Below are 13751 nucleotides of genomic sequence, written 5' to 3'. Positions count from 1 at the left end.
CAGTACAAGGGAGATCCGTGTAGTAACATACCTCCTCTCTGATGAAGCTCAAGTGTGTTTGTGCGAAACATGTCAGGTCTTTCTGCCAGTGATTCTAACTTTGCTGTTGGTTTGTACCAATAAACCCAATGATTGACTTTGCACTATAATGGTCTGGGAGTAATAATTTTTGGATTCCTGCTTAATAATAATGTCCTAGTGTAGAGTAATACTGCACTGCTAATCTACTAACCCACAATGTCCCTTCTTGCAATAATAATACCCCTGTGTGAAGTAACTATTAGTCATACTGCCCTACGGATGCATGATTCTTACCTGTGCTAATACTACAAATTGTACACTAACCTGCACTAACTAGCAGCCCACACAGACAACAACCAGGCAAAACCAGGAAGGGGCACTTTAAACATTCACTCCTATATTACAGCAATATGCCACTATATACATTTTCACTGTTCTGGAAGATTTTCTGTTACTTTTTCCAAAGACAGTAGCTGCACATATCTAGCTGTGAATACATTGAAGATGAAAAATTAAAACTGTTAAGAGAAAAAAATATAAGAGCAATCTGAATGCAGATAACAAGCAGGAAAACAGTAGGGCTGGAGGTTATATCAGAAGATGGGAACTGGAATAAAACAAAATCTATGTAGATGGAAGATATAGAGAGATGGGATTGTGAAATGTAGGTGTTGAAAATCCTCAAGCCAGGCAATTCCAACAGCAAAGAGGCTTAAGGGAATTGCTATGCAAATCTTAAACACAGCACAGAATAAAGCCCAGTAAATCCCAGTGTGCAGAAACCAGTATCTGAATCCTCAGTATTCTTTTCCTCCCACCATTGCTGGCTACTCCTGGTATTTGCTACTGTCTGATACCAATAGTGCTACACACATATGCAAAGCTGAGTGCAGGACCTACAGTAAACTTGCATAAAACCATTCTTTTTATTTCTTATAGCTTAGGGGGGGGGGGGGGGGGGGCTAGGTGACCCACGTGCCAGATTGCTTAGCAGGCAAAGAGGATAAAGATTAGTGTCTCCATGGAAACCGCTTCCTGGCAGAAGTTGTGATGGGAGTTGAGATGTGAGGCTGGGTGCATGCTGCAGACTGAGAGTATGTCATGTGAGGTGACTGACACACATATGCACACGTAGCTGCTAGCACCAATCATTCCAGCTCTGCTCTGTTGTGCAATAAGGAAGTAAAAAAGGAGAGATGAAGAGGATATAGGGAGGTGATTTTTTTTAAATTATCACAATAAAATGAGTTAGTGACATTGTACTTTAGATTTTTCTTTGCATAAATGTTTTGCAGATGATCCATTTATATAGCCAATCTGGGTGTGTTGTTGTAAAAATGTAAAATTTTGCTTATTTTTAAATAACATTGTGCTGATTTTCAGACGCTTAACAAAGCCCCAAAGTTTTAGATTCATACTGATGTACACAGACTTCAGACTGCTTCTGTTTGTATAATAGGTCTTTCCATATTCAGGGGGAGGGGGAAGGTTCTGCTCTCAGCCCCTTTCAGTCGGTGTCCCAGACTAATCTTATCAACAGTACTAAATTGGGAGCTTCTAGGTAGGGCATGTCATTTTAAATAACTTTCTAATTTACTTTTATCATCAAATTTGCTTAGTTTTTTGCTGTTGAAGGCTAATATTAGGTAGGCTCATATGATCATTTCTAAGCCTTGAGGGCCGCCTCTAATTTGACCTCAAGTCTGTCAAAAGATCTGAGATAAGGAGGCAGACAGCAGAAGCTTAGATACAAGGTAATTACAGAGGTAAAAAGTATATTTCTATAACAGTGTTGGTTATGCAAAACTGGGGAATGGTAAATAAAGGGATTATCTATCTTTTTAATTACAGTAATAACATTTTTGGTGTTTACTATACCTTTAACTTTGAAATTTGTCAGAAAATTATCTACTATTCATTTGAAGATCAGACTAAGTGCTATAACATAGTCTTTTTTATCATGGATTGGTTGGGTATACAAATCTACTGTATTTACTGGTCTTTAAAAGCAAATAGATAGAAGAGGAAAAACATAATTTATGTAAGAACTTGCCTGATAAATTAATTTCTTTCATAATGGCAAGAGTCCATGAGCTAGTGACGTATGGGATATACAATCCTACAAGGACGGGGCAAAGTTTCCCAAACCTCAAAATGCCTATAAATACACCTCCCACCACACACATACTTTAGTTTAACGCATAGCCAAGTAGTGAGGTGTAAAAAGAAATAAAAAAGCATACAAAAAAAGAGGAACTGGAAAATAACATTGTGCTTTTATACTAAAAAATATAACCACCAAAAACAGGGTGGGCCTCATGGACTCTTGCCATTATGAAAGAAATTAATTTATCAGATAAGTTCTTACATAAATTATATTTTCTTTCATGTAAATGGCAAGAGTCCATGAGCCAGTGACGTATGGGATAAAATACCCAAGATGTGGAAGTCCACAGAAGAGTCACTAGAGAGGGAAGGATAAAATAATAACAGCTATTTCCGCTGAGAAATTAAATCCACAAAATAAGTTCTTATAAACAGAAGAATCAAACTGAGACAGCTGCCTGAAGAACTTTTCTACCAAATACTTCTTCTGAAGAAGCAAATACATCAAAATGGTAACATTTTGTAAATGTATGCAAAGAAGACCAAGTTGCTGCTTTGCAAATCTGATCAACTGAAGCTTCATTCTTAAAAGCACAAGAAGTGGCAACTGAGCTAGTAGAATGAGCTATAAATCTCTGAGACGGAGACTGTCCCGCCTCCAAATAAGCGTTGTGAATCAAAAGCTTTAACCAAGATGCCAAAGAAATGGCAGAGGCTTTCTGACCTTTCCTAGAACCAGAAAAGATAAAAAATAGTCTAGAAGTCTTCCTGAAATCCTTAGTAGCCTCAACATAGTATTTCAAAGCCCATCCAAAGAGTGTAACGATCTTTCAAGCAAATTCTTAGGATTCGGACACAAGGAAGTAACAACAATTTCCCTACTAATGTTGTTAGAATTCACAACCTTAGAAAGAAATTTAAATGAAGTCCGCAAAACAGCTTTATCCTTATGGAAAATCAGAAAAGGAGACTCACATGAGAGAGCAGATAATTTAGAAACTCTTCTAGCAGAAGAGATAGCCAAAAGGAACAATACTTTCCAAGAAAGTAATTTAATATCCAAAGAATGCATAGGCTCAAAATGAGGAGCCTGTAAAACCTTCAAAACCTAATTAAGACTCCATGAAGGAGAAATAGACTTAATAACAGGCTTGATACAGACCAAAGCCTGAACAAAACTGTAAATATCAGGAAGTTTAGAAATCTTTATATGAAATAAAACAGAAAGAGCAGAGATTTGTCCCTTCAAAATACTTGCAGACAAACCTTTATCCAAACCATCCTGAAGAAACTGTAAAATTCTAGGAATTCTAAAAGAATGCCAAGAGAATTTATGAGAACACCATGAAATATAGATTTTCCAAACCCAATAACAAATCTTCCTAGAAAAAGACTTACAAGCCTGCAACATAGTATTAATCACTGAGTCAGAGAAACCTCTATGACTAAGCAATACACGTTCAATTTCCATACCTTCAAATTTAGCGATTTGAGATCCTGATAGAAAAATGGCCCTTGAGACAGAAGGTCTGGACGTAAAGGAAGTGGCCAAGGCTGGCAACTGGACATCTGGACAAAATCCGCATACCAAAACCTGTGAGGCCATGCTGGTGCTATCAGAAACACATGCGATTGTTCCATTATGATCTTGGAGATCACCCTTGGAAGAAGAACTAGAGGTGGAAAAATATAAGCAAGTTGGTAAGACCAAGGAACTGTTAACGCATCCACAATCTCCACCTGAAGATCCCTGGACCTGGAAAGGTATCTGGGAAGTTTCCTGTTGAGATGGGAAGCCATCAGATCTATTTCTGGCAGACACCACATCTGTACAATCTGAAAAAACACATATGGATGGAGAGACCACTCCCCCGGATGCAGTCTGACGGCTGAGATAATCCACTTCCCAATTGTCTACACCTGGGATATGAATCACAGAAATTAGACAAAAGTTGGATTCCGCCCAAGAAAGTATCTGTGATACTTCTTTCATTGCTAAAGGACTGCGAGTCCCTCCCTGATCATTGACATATGCCACAGTTGTGATATTGTCTGTCTGAAAGTGAATGAAAAGTTCTCTCTTTAATAGAGGCTAAGCCTAAAGAGCTCTGAAGATAGCACGGAGTTCTAAAATATTGATTGGTAACCTCACCTCTTAAGGTTTCCAAACCCCTTGTGCTGTCAGAGACCCCCAGACAGCTTCCCAACCTGTGAGACTTGCATCTGTTGAGATCACATTCCAGGAAGGATGAACAAAGGAGGCCCCTTGAATGATTCGATGATGGTCCAAACACCAGGACAGAGAGAGTTGAATGTCGGGATTTAAGTATATCAATTTTGATATCTGAGTATAATCCCTGCATCATTGATTCAGCATGCAAAGCTGCAGAGGTCTCATATGAAAAGGAACAAAGGGGATCGCGTCCGATGCTGCAGTCATGAGACCTAAAACTTCCATACACATAGCCACTGAAGGAAATGATCGAGACTGAAGGTTTCGGCAGGCGGAAACTAATTTCATTCATCTCTTGTCTGTTGAAGACTGAGTCATGGACACTGAATCTATCTGGAAATCTAAAAAGGTGACCCTTTTCTGAGGAATCAAGAAACTCTTTGGTAAATTGATCCTCCAACCATGTCTTTGAAGAGACAACACTAGTTGATTTGTGTGAGATTCTGCAGAATGAAAAGATTGAGCCAGTACCAAGATATCATCCAAATAAGGAAACACAGCAATACCCTGCTCTCTGATTACAGATAGAAGGGCACCGAGAACCTTCAAAAAGATTCTTGGAGCTGTCGCTAGACCAAATGGAAGAGCAACAAATTGGTAATGCTTGTCTAGAAAATAGAATCTCAGAAACCTATAGTGATCTGGATGAATCAGAATATGAAGATAAGCGTCCTGTAAGCCTATTAAGGACATGTATTGACCTTGCTGAACAAAAAGCAGAATAGTCCTTATAGTCACCATCTTGAAAGTTGGGACCCTTACAAAACAATTCAAAAACGTCAGATCCAGAACTGGTCTGAATGAATTTTCTTTCTTTGGGACAATGAATATATTTGAATAAAAACCCAGACCCTGTTCCTGAAGTGGAACTGGTATAATCACCCCTTAAAGCTCCAGATCTGAAACACACTTTAGAAAAGTCTGAGCTTTCACAGGATTTGCTAGAACATGAGAAAGAATATTCTCACAGGAGGTCTTATTCTGAAACCTATTCTACACCCTTGAGAAACAATGCTCTGAATCCACTGATTCTGATCAGAATCTGCCCAAATATTTTGAAATAATTTCAATCTGCCCCCCACCAGTTGAACTGGATTGAGGGCTGCACCTTCATGCAGTCTTGGGGGCTGGCTTTGGTTTCTTATAAGGTTTGGATTTATTCCAACTTGAAAATGGCTTCCAATTGGAGCCAGAGTCCTTAGGGAAAGAAATGGTTTTCTGTTCTCTAATCTGACGAAAGGAACAAAACTGATTAGAAGCTTTAGATTTACCCTTAGACTTTTTATCTTGGGGCAAAAAAACTCCTTCCCCCCCAGTGATAGTGGAAATAATAGAGTCCAACTGAGAACCAAATAAAATATAACCCTGGAAAGATAGATATAGTCATCTAGATTTAGATACCATGTCAGCATTCCATAATTTAAGCCATAAAGCTCTTCTAGCCAGAATAGCTAAAGACATAGATTTAACATTAATTGTGATGATATAAAAAAAAGCATCACAGATAAAATGATTAGTATGTTTAAGCAAATGAACAATGCTAGAGAAATCAGGATCTGTTTCCTGGTGTGCTAAGCTATCCAACCAAATAGTTGGTGCAGCCGCAACATCAGCCATAGAAATGACAGGCCTGAGAATATAGCCGGAATGTAAATAAGTTTTCCTTAGATAAGATTCAATCTTCCTTTCTAAAGGATCCTTAAAATAAGTACTATCTTCCATAGGAATAGTAGTATGTTTGGCAAGAGTAGAAATAGCCCTGTCACGGATACCAGGCTGCAAGGGTTAAACCCCTACCCCCTATAACCTCACCCCTGTTGTTTCTCAGTGGTTTTGGGCTCCTCAGAGCAATCACAACCCCTGGAAGCTTTGGTTTGCTTGTCTTGTGAAAAGCTGGTGTATGACCAGGAAAACCCTCCTAGGCTGGCCGGGCCCCTGGAACTCCCGGTTGGCTGCCTCACCACGGATACCCGTCTAACCCCTCTTAGGCTCTCCGGGCTCCTGGAACTCTCGGTCGGTCACAGGACAGCAGGACACCCGCTAAATTTACCCCTGGTCGCTCCAGCAACCATGTGCCCCAGAGCTCCGCTCTTTTGGGGATTAGTAGCCCCTAGGGAGGACAAGAGGTGGGGGAATTACTGGAGGGGAGCTGCTTTGAGAACCGGGGGTTTTGGACACCCCTACCCCCATAACTTCAACGGGCTGTATCTCCGGTCCCCAATCACGACGTGCCGCCGCTCCCCCGGGATCACCCCAAAACCGTCACCACTGTGTCCTGGGATTCTGTGGGACTATGTTTGCTATGGAGGCGCCGGTCAGTCTGGAGGGGCGGGAATGGCGGGAAAACTGTGGCATTGTCTCCCTGTTATATCAAGATGTGTGTTTGTCCCAATAAAGGCAGTTCTCTTTTTTCACCTGAATGCTAGTCTGTTTAGTCATTTAGGTGGGCTCCTGCTAGAATCACTTTCCTGGGCTAAATAGGAATCACTTTCCTGGGCTACATAGCAGCTTGTTCCAGGCAGATGAAGGGCCCATTTGGCGGAGCTACCCAGCAGGGGTAGCCGGGGATCCGTCACAAGCCCCATCAACCTTAGGGACTTTTTCCCAAAACTCCAAATTAGCCACTGGTAAAGGATAGACCTTCTTAAACCTAGAAGAAGGATTAAAAGAAGCACCAGGCTTAGACCATTCTTTAGCAATCACATCAGAAACCGCATCTGGAACAGGAAAAACCTCAGGAGTAATCACAGAAAGTTTAAAAACAGAATTTAAATGTTTACTGGTTTTGTTATCAAGAGGATCAAACTCCTCAATACCCAAAGTAACCAATACCTCTTTCAACAAAGACCGAATATATTAAATCTTAAAAAGATAAGAAGATTTATCAATTTCAATGTCTGAAGTAGGATCTTCTGAAGCAGAGAGATCCTCTTTAGAGGAGGATATTTCAGTATGTTGTGGGTCATCACAAATTTCATCAGTTTTATAAGAAGTTTTAAAAGACCTTTTACGTTTATTAGAAGGTGGAATAGCATTCTGTATTGCATCAACAATATCATTTTTCATATCAACAGGGATATCATATACATTAGATGTTGAGGGAACAAGAGATGCTGTACTAGTACTAATAGAAACATTATTGGCATGCAAAAGCTTATCATGACAACTGTTACATAATATTGCCGGAGATAAAATCTCAGCTTGCTTACAACAGATACACTTAGCTTTGGTAGAATTGTGTTCAGGCAGCATGGTTACTACAGTAGCTTCTGAGACAGGATTAAACTGACACATCTTGCAAAATGTAAAAGAAAAAATAACATTTAAACAAAATATCAAATTTCCTCATATAGCAGTTTCAGGAATGGGAAAAAATGCATATACTAAATAAGCAGAAAAGCAAACACCATAGCCCTCTAAAATGAAAAGAGAGCAGGGAGCATAAAGGAAGTGGGGTAATATAACTAAAAAAATATTTTGGGGGGCGGAGCCAACTACCATAGGAGTAGGACGCACACCTCAAGAGCTCCTAATATTTACCTCGATCTTACTAAATTTTATCATTGATAAACACCATTCTATGTCCCTATATTGGAGACTTATATTGCAGACTACCTTCTGAACACAGGTGGAGGAACACTGCAGCGTTATACATCTAAACTTTTTCACCTTTAGCCCTTTACTTCCCTGGGGAGTGCCGGGTGCATGAAAACATGGCTGCGCTCCTTCTATCTCAACTGCAAGATTTATTGGTCCGGCATAATAACTCTCTTTTGGAAGCAGTAGCTGAGGCTTTTAGACCTGCCACTATCTATACTACCACTTCGACCGGTCTAACTGTCTGTGAGGAGAAGGGCATTGCAGATCTAATTACCACCACGCAACAGCCGCCATCTTTAATATCTGTACAGAGATCTCTCCCATTGTCCTACACTAAACATGAGCTTGGGAGACGGGAAGCTGGCAGAGGGCTACACTCTATTTTCATATCACAAGAACCGCTGCTGGATGCGCTCTATAGCAGTTTAAAGAGGTCATCGTTAACAGAAGTTCATTGCTGTATGACTACCGGAACAGCCCAGCTTGAGGCGGTGAGCACTTCTATCTTGACTAACATAATTGACACTTCAGAGAGAGCCTTAAATGTTCCTGCAGTGAGCCAGTCACCTAATACACTGTGTCCCCCCCAGCTAGAACCAAAGTCGTCTCTCTTTGTAAAAAGGAGGAAGAAGCTACGCAAAGAATCAAGCCGAGCCCACAGGTACTTCAGCCTCGCGGCTGGTCTAAATATCATTATAGACTCACTCACAGCCCGTTTCCCGCTATACCTCTCCGGGAGCTATACAAATGTGGGTATTAACCCCGGCACTTCTCCCATATCTTTCCCGACGTCAGATCAGTGCAGAGACGACCGGACTGATTCCCTACAGCAGTGCATAACCGGAGCGGATTATGGCTCTAATGCGAATCTGAACTATTATGAAGCAGGATGATCTGGACTTTAGTAGGTTTTGCGCTCCAAGGAGCTACACACTAAACCGGACACTATTACATCGATTTGTTGTCCCCTACACGTAGCTACCATAGCTTGTGAGCTTATCTCTGATAAAAATTACAGTTCAGGATAGACTATACTGATTTTGCCCTTTTGTGTTTGAGAGTTGATGTTGTTTATACCTTCCCTGCTCCCTAGGCTTAGGAATTCACTCTTCCCTTCTGCACAGATGTAGAACTATGCGCGCCCCATTGCCTATTATAAGTGTATGGCACCTGAGAGCTATATAGGTAATTAAGCGACATTGTTGAACATAGTATTAATTTAGAGTTATTAATGCAAATGATCACTAGAACTTATCTTAGGGGATGCCTTCCCAGTTTCACATAAAATGGGTTTTACTATATTTTTCATAACTTAGTTGAACGCTAAGCAACTCTAACTAGTTTGTTTTACAGGTTAATGACAATGTTCATATACTGCGATATATCATATATAGGCCCCTTTTTGTCTGCACTCACTATACGTATAACTAAATTTCAATGTCTCACTGCATGGTTTTTCCATATTTGCAGGCCCTCATGCTGAGTATTGCCTCATTGTGCTATTGGTGTGTGTGGCTTCTTGCCGCCAGCGGCCGGGGCGGCGGGATGTTATATTCATCAAATAGATAACCCCATAGATTAGTTTTGAATATAGCGGTGCAGCATAATGACATCTGCAACCCATAAGCAATGTTCCAGCCCTTCACTATGTACTGAGACTGCAGTTTTATTCCTAATAATATATCCTTAGTTGATATATGCCCTTGACAAATTCAGACGATTTTGAGATTACTTATGCCAGAGTATATGCTTGGGAGTGCTTTAATTACACTGTTACTTATAGCCTTTTCTATGCTCAGATCCCGGTTCCCCTTGGTTGTCATAACCCCTAGCGCAGGCTGGCCCTGCATTCACATCTAGTTGCACAGCGTCTCACCTCCATAATTATTGAGAATGCTCTATGGCTCTCCCTAGTGGTTCCATATTGAATTCCTAGGCTTTAGTATATAGAATATAGCTCTAATTTATGCCCTTCTAATTCTCCTCATAGACATAAAGTCTTGTTTCTCGCAAATAATGTACTCCTCACCAGGATGCAGTGCTTTATTACCTCATCTTCATTCAGCGTCTTTACCATAATTATTGCAGATATGGATATTATTGTGTATATTTTATTCGTCATAAGTCCAATTACTGCATTTAAATCCCCCCCCCCCCCACACACTATTACCCTCTTGGAATATACCTCCCTACATGGGAGTTCTAACTACGCGGTTTATCTTGTACATACCGCACTTGAAAGATTTAACCATATTTACTTCTCATATCGCATTATATAATAGGGAGCGACATTTGTTGAAATATATCTTGACAATCTACTCTATCAATATGACCATCTTAAGTATATATTAATATCTCTTGATAATCTATTCTATCACTAGAACCATCTAAAATATCTACTGTATGAGTAATAGGGTAAATGAGGTTCCAACCTTTAGTCCAGTACTTCTTCCATTGTGAATCTTGCTTTTCAACATGGAAACCATTTTATTATGAAGTATTATATTTGTGCTGTTTATGGTTTATCACCATGTATCAGATGTATTGTCTTTTCCATAACCTCAAAGTACCCATTGTTTGTGTAATAACGAAAATGAGGTTCCAATTTTCAGGCGAACATTCCTTCCAATGTAATTCTTGCTTGACTACATGGAAACTTGTGATATACTATATCTATGTTATTTTTGGTTTATCACCATGCATAAGTTGTATTGTTTTTTTCCACAACCTCAATAAAAAATTTATAAAAAAAAAAAAAAAAAAAAAAAAAAAAAAAAAAATATTTTAACGCCAAGTATGACGCACAATGCAAAGTTATATTTTTTTTGCCTCCAAACAATATCCGGAAATTATGCAACTTGCGTCATAACAAGTGCGACTTTGCACCAAACAAACTAACGTCAAGACGCAGAAAATGCTGAAACTTGCGACACTATAGACGCAAATTTGCAGCCCAAAATTTTTGCACCAAAATGGCGCAATAAATAACAGCATCTTGCGCCCTCGCGAGCCTAGATTTGCCCGCGAATTAAAGTAAAAACAAGTCAAATTGGAAAAAAAGACTAAACCCCAGGTAAGAAAAAATTTATATTTTAAAAAAAACCTCTTCCTTAAACATGATTCTCATACTGAAACTGTTAAACTGCAAAGGGAAATACACATAGACCTGACTCATGGCAAATATAAGTAAATATATATATTTAAAACTTTGTATTAATACATAAAGCGCCAAACATAGCTGAGAGTGTCTTAAATAATGATACATACTTACCGAAAGACACCCATCCATATATAGCAGATAGCCAAACCAGCACTGAAAACTATCAGGATAGGTAATGGTATAAGAGTATATCGTCGCTCTGAAAAGGGAGGTAGGAGATGAATCCCTACGACCGATAACAGAGAGCCCTTGAAAAGATTTCCCATGAGTGAAACCATAATAATCAACAGGCAATACTCTCCTCACATCCCTCTGACCAACACTGTACTTTGAGAGGAATTGGGCTTCAGAATGCTTAGAAGCGCTTATCATAGAAGAAATCATTAAAATCAAGCACAAACTTACTTCACCGCCTCCATAGGAGGCAAAGTTTGTAAAACTGAAGTATGAGTGAGGTGGGGGTGTATTTATAGTTATTTTGAGAATTGGGAAACTTTGCCCCCTCCTGGTAGGAATGTATATCCCATATGTCACTAGCTCATGGACTCTTGCCATTTACATGAAAGAAAAGGCTCATCACACTCGTGTTAGGTTTACAGATGCATAACTTGTCCCTTCTGATTCCTTAAAGGGACATGAAACCCCCCAAAAAAGTGTTAATGTGATCTTAAAAAGCTTTCCAGTTTACTTCTATTATCTAGTTTGCTTCATTCTCTTGCTATCCATTGTTAAAAAAGAATATCGAGGTATGCTAGGTAGCACTACTGGGAGCTAGCTTCTGATTTGTGGCTGAACATACATGCCTCTTGTCTTGGCTGACCTTATGTGTTCAGCTAGCTCCCAGTAGTGCATTAACGCTCCTTCAACAAAGCATACCAAAGATATATAATAATATATATAATAATAGAAGTAAATTGGAAAGTTGTTTAAAATGATATGCTGTATCTGAACAATTGTAGGTTCCATGTACTTTTAAAACCCTAGGCCTTTTGTGTAATTTTTCTCTATAACCTTACAGCATCTGTGGCTCGTCATACAGGTCAAGTAAAGGACAAAACAGAATGAGTTTGTAATATGTAGAATTGTGTATCTAGGTTTTTAGCAGTTTGTTAAGTGGAGTAAAAGAAATTGAATGACTAACTCTACTACAAATATATTTACACCTTCTCCTTAATGGACAAACAATCATTGTTTTAATTATTTAACTAACCAGTTAATTAAATTAATTAATTTATACACACACACACACACACACACACACACATATATATACATATACACACACACACACATATATATATATACATATAGACACACACATATATATATACATATGCACACACACATATATATATATATACATGTAGACACACACATACACATATATATATATATATACATATAGACACACACACATATATATATATATATATATATAGACACACACACATATATATATATATACATATATACATATACACACATATATATATATATATATATATATATATATACATATAGACACACACATACACATATATATATACATATACACACACACACACACACACATATATATATATATATATACATATACACACACACATATATATATATATATATATATATATATATATATACATATAGACACACACACACATATATACATATATACACACACACACACACACATATATATATATACATATAGACACACACACATATATACATATATACACACACATACACATGTATATACATATACACACACACATATATACATATACACACACACACACACACACATATATATATATATACATATATACATATACACACACATATATATATACATATACACACACACACACTTATATACATATATACACACACATACACATATATATATACACACACATATATACATATATACACACACACACACATATATATATATATATATATATATATACATATAGACACACACACATATATATACATAAAGACACACACACGTATATACATAAAGGCACAAATCGTCACAGTCAGTATTTTTAAAGCTCAAGTCAATGTTGAAAATGAAGAATAAATATAAAAATAGAGATTATATCACAGGGAAACCTCTTCTAAGTGTGTTAGAATCTAGTTGTAAACCCTAGCAACTTTAGCTCTTAAATTAGGCTGTATAATTATGTATACAAATATATGCTAATAATCATGGCCGGTATTTTTTTCTATAAAAATTGGAAACCCTACTAACATATCACTGCATTGCAAACGTTAGCATAACCTTACAATTTATTCCCCAAGAGTAGTTGAGGAATAAACCACTCAAAAAGCCTTGTATCCTTCCTGTTGCTAATTAGATACATATGTAAATTAGCTTGTGCTCTGATTTAACCAATCACTGTACAGAACATTGCAAAGTCAGTAAACGTTCACCATACTTAAAGGGACAGTCTAGTCAAAATTAAACTTTCATGATTCAGATAGGGAATGCAATTTTAAACAACTTTCCAATTCCCTTTTATCATCTAATTTGCTATGTTCTCTTGGTATTCTTTGTTGAAAGCCAAACCTAAGTAGGCTCTTGAAGGCCGCCCCCCCTATTTCAATGCGTTTGCCATTTTT

The sequence above is a fragment of the Bombina bombina genome, chromosome 6, assembly GCF_027579735.1.
Source record: "Bombina bombina isolate aBomBom1 chromosome 6, aBomBom1.pri, whole genome shotgun sequence".
Taxonomy (NCBI): Eukaryota; Metazoa; Chordata; class Amphibia; order Anura; family Bombinatoridae; genus Bombina; species Bombina bombina.
Note: the sequence above shows the minus strand (reverse complement) of the source record.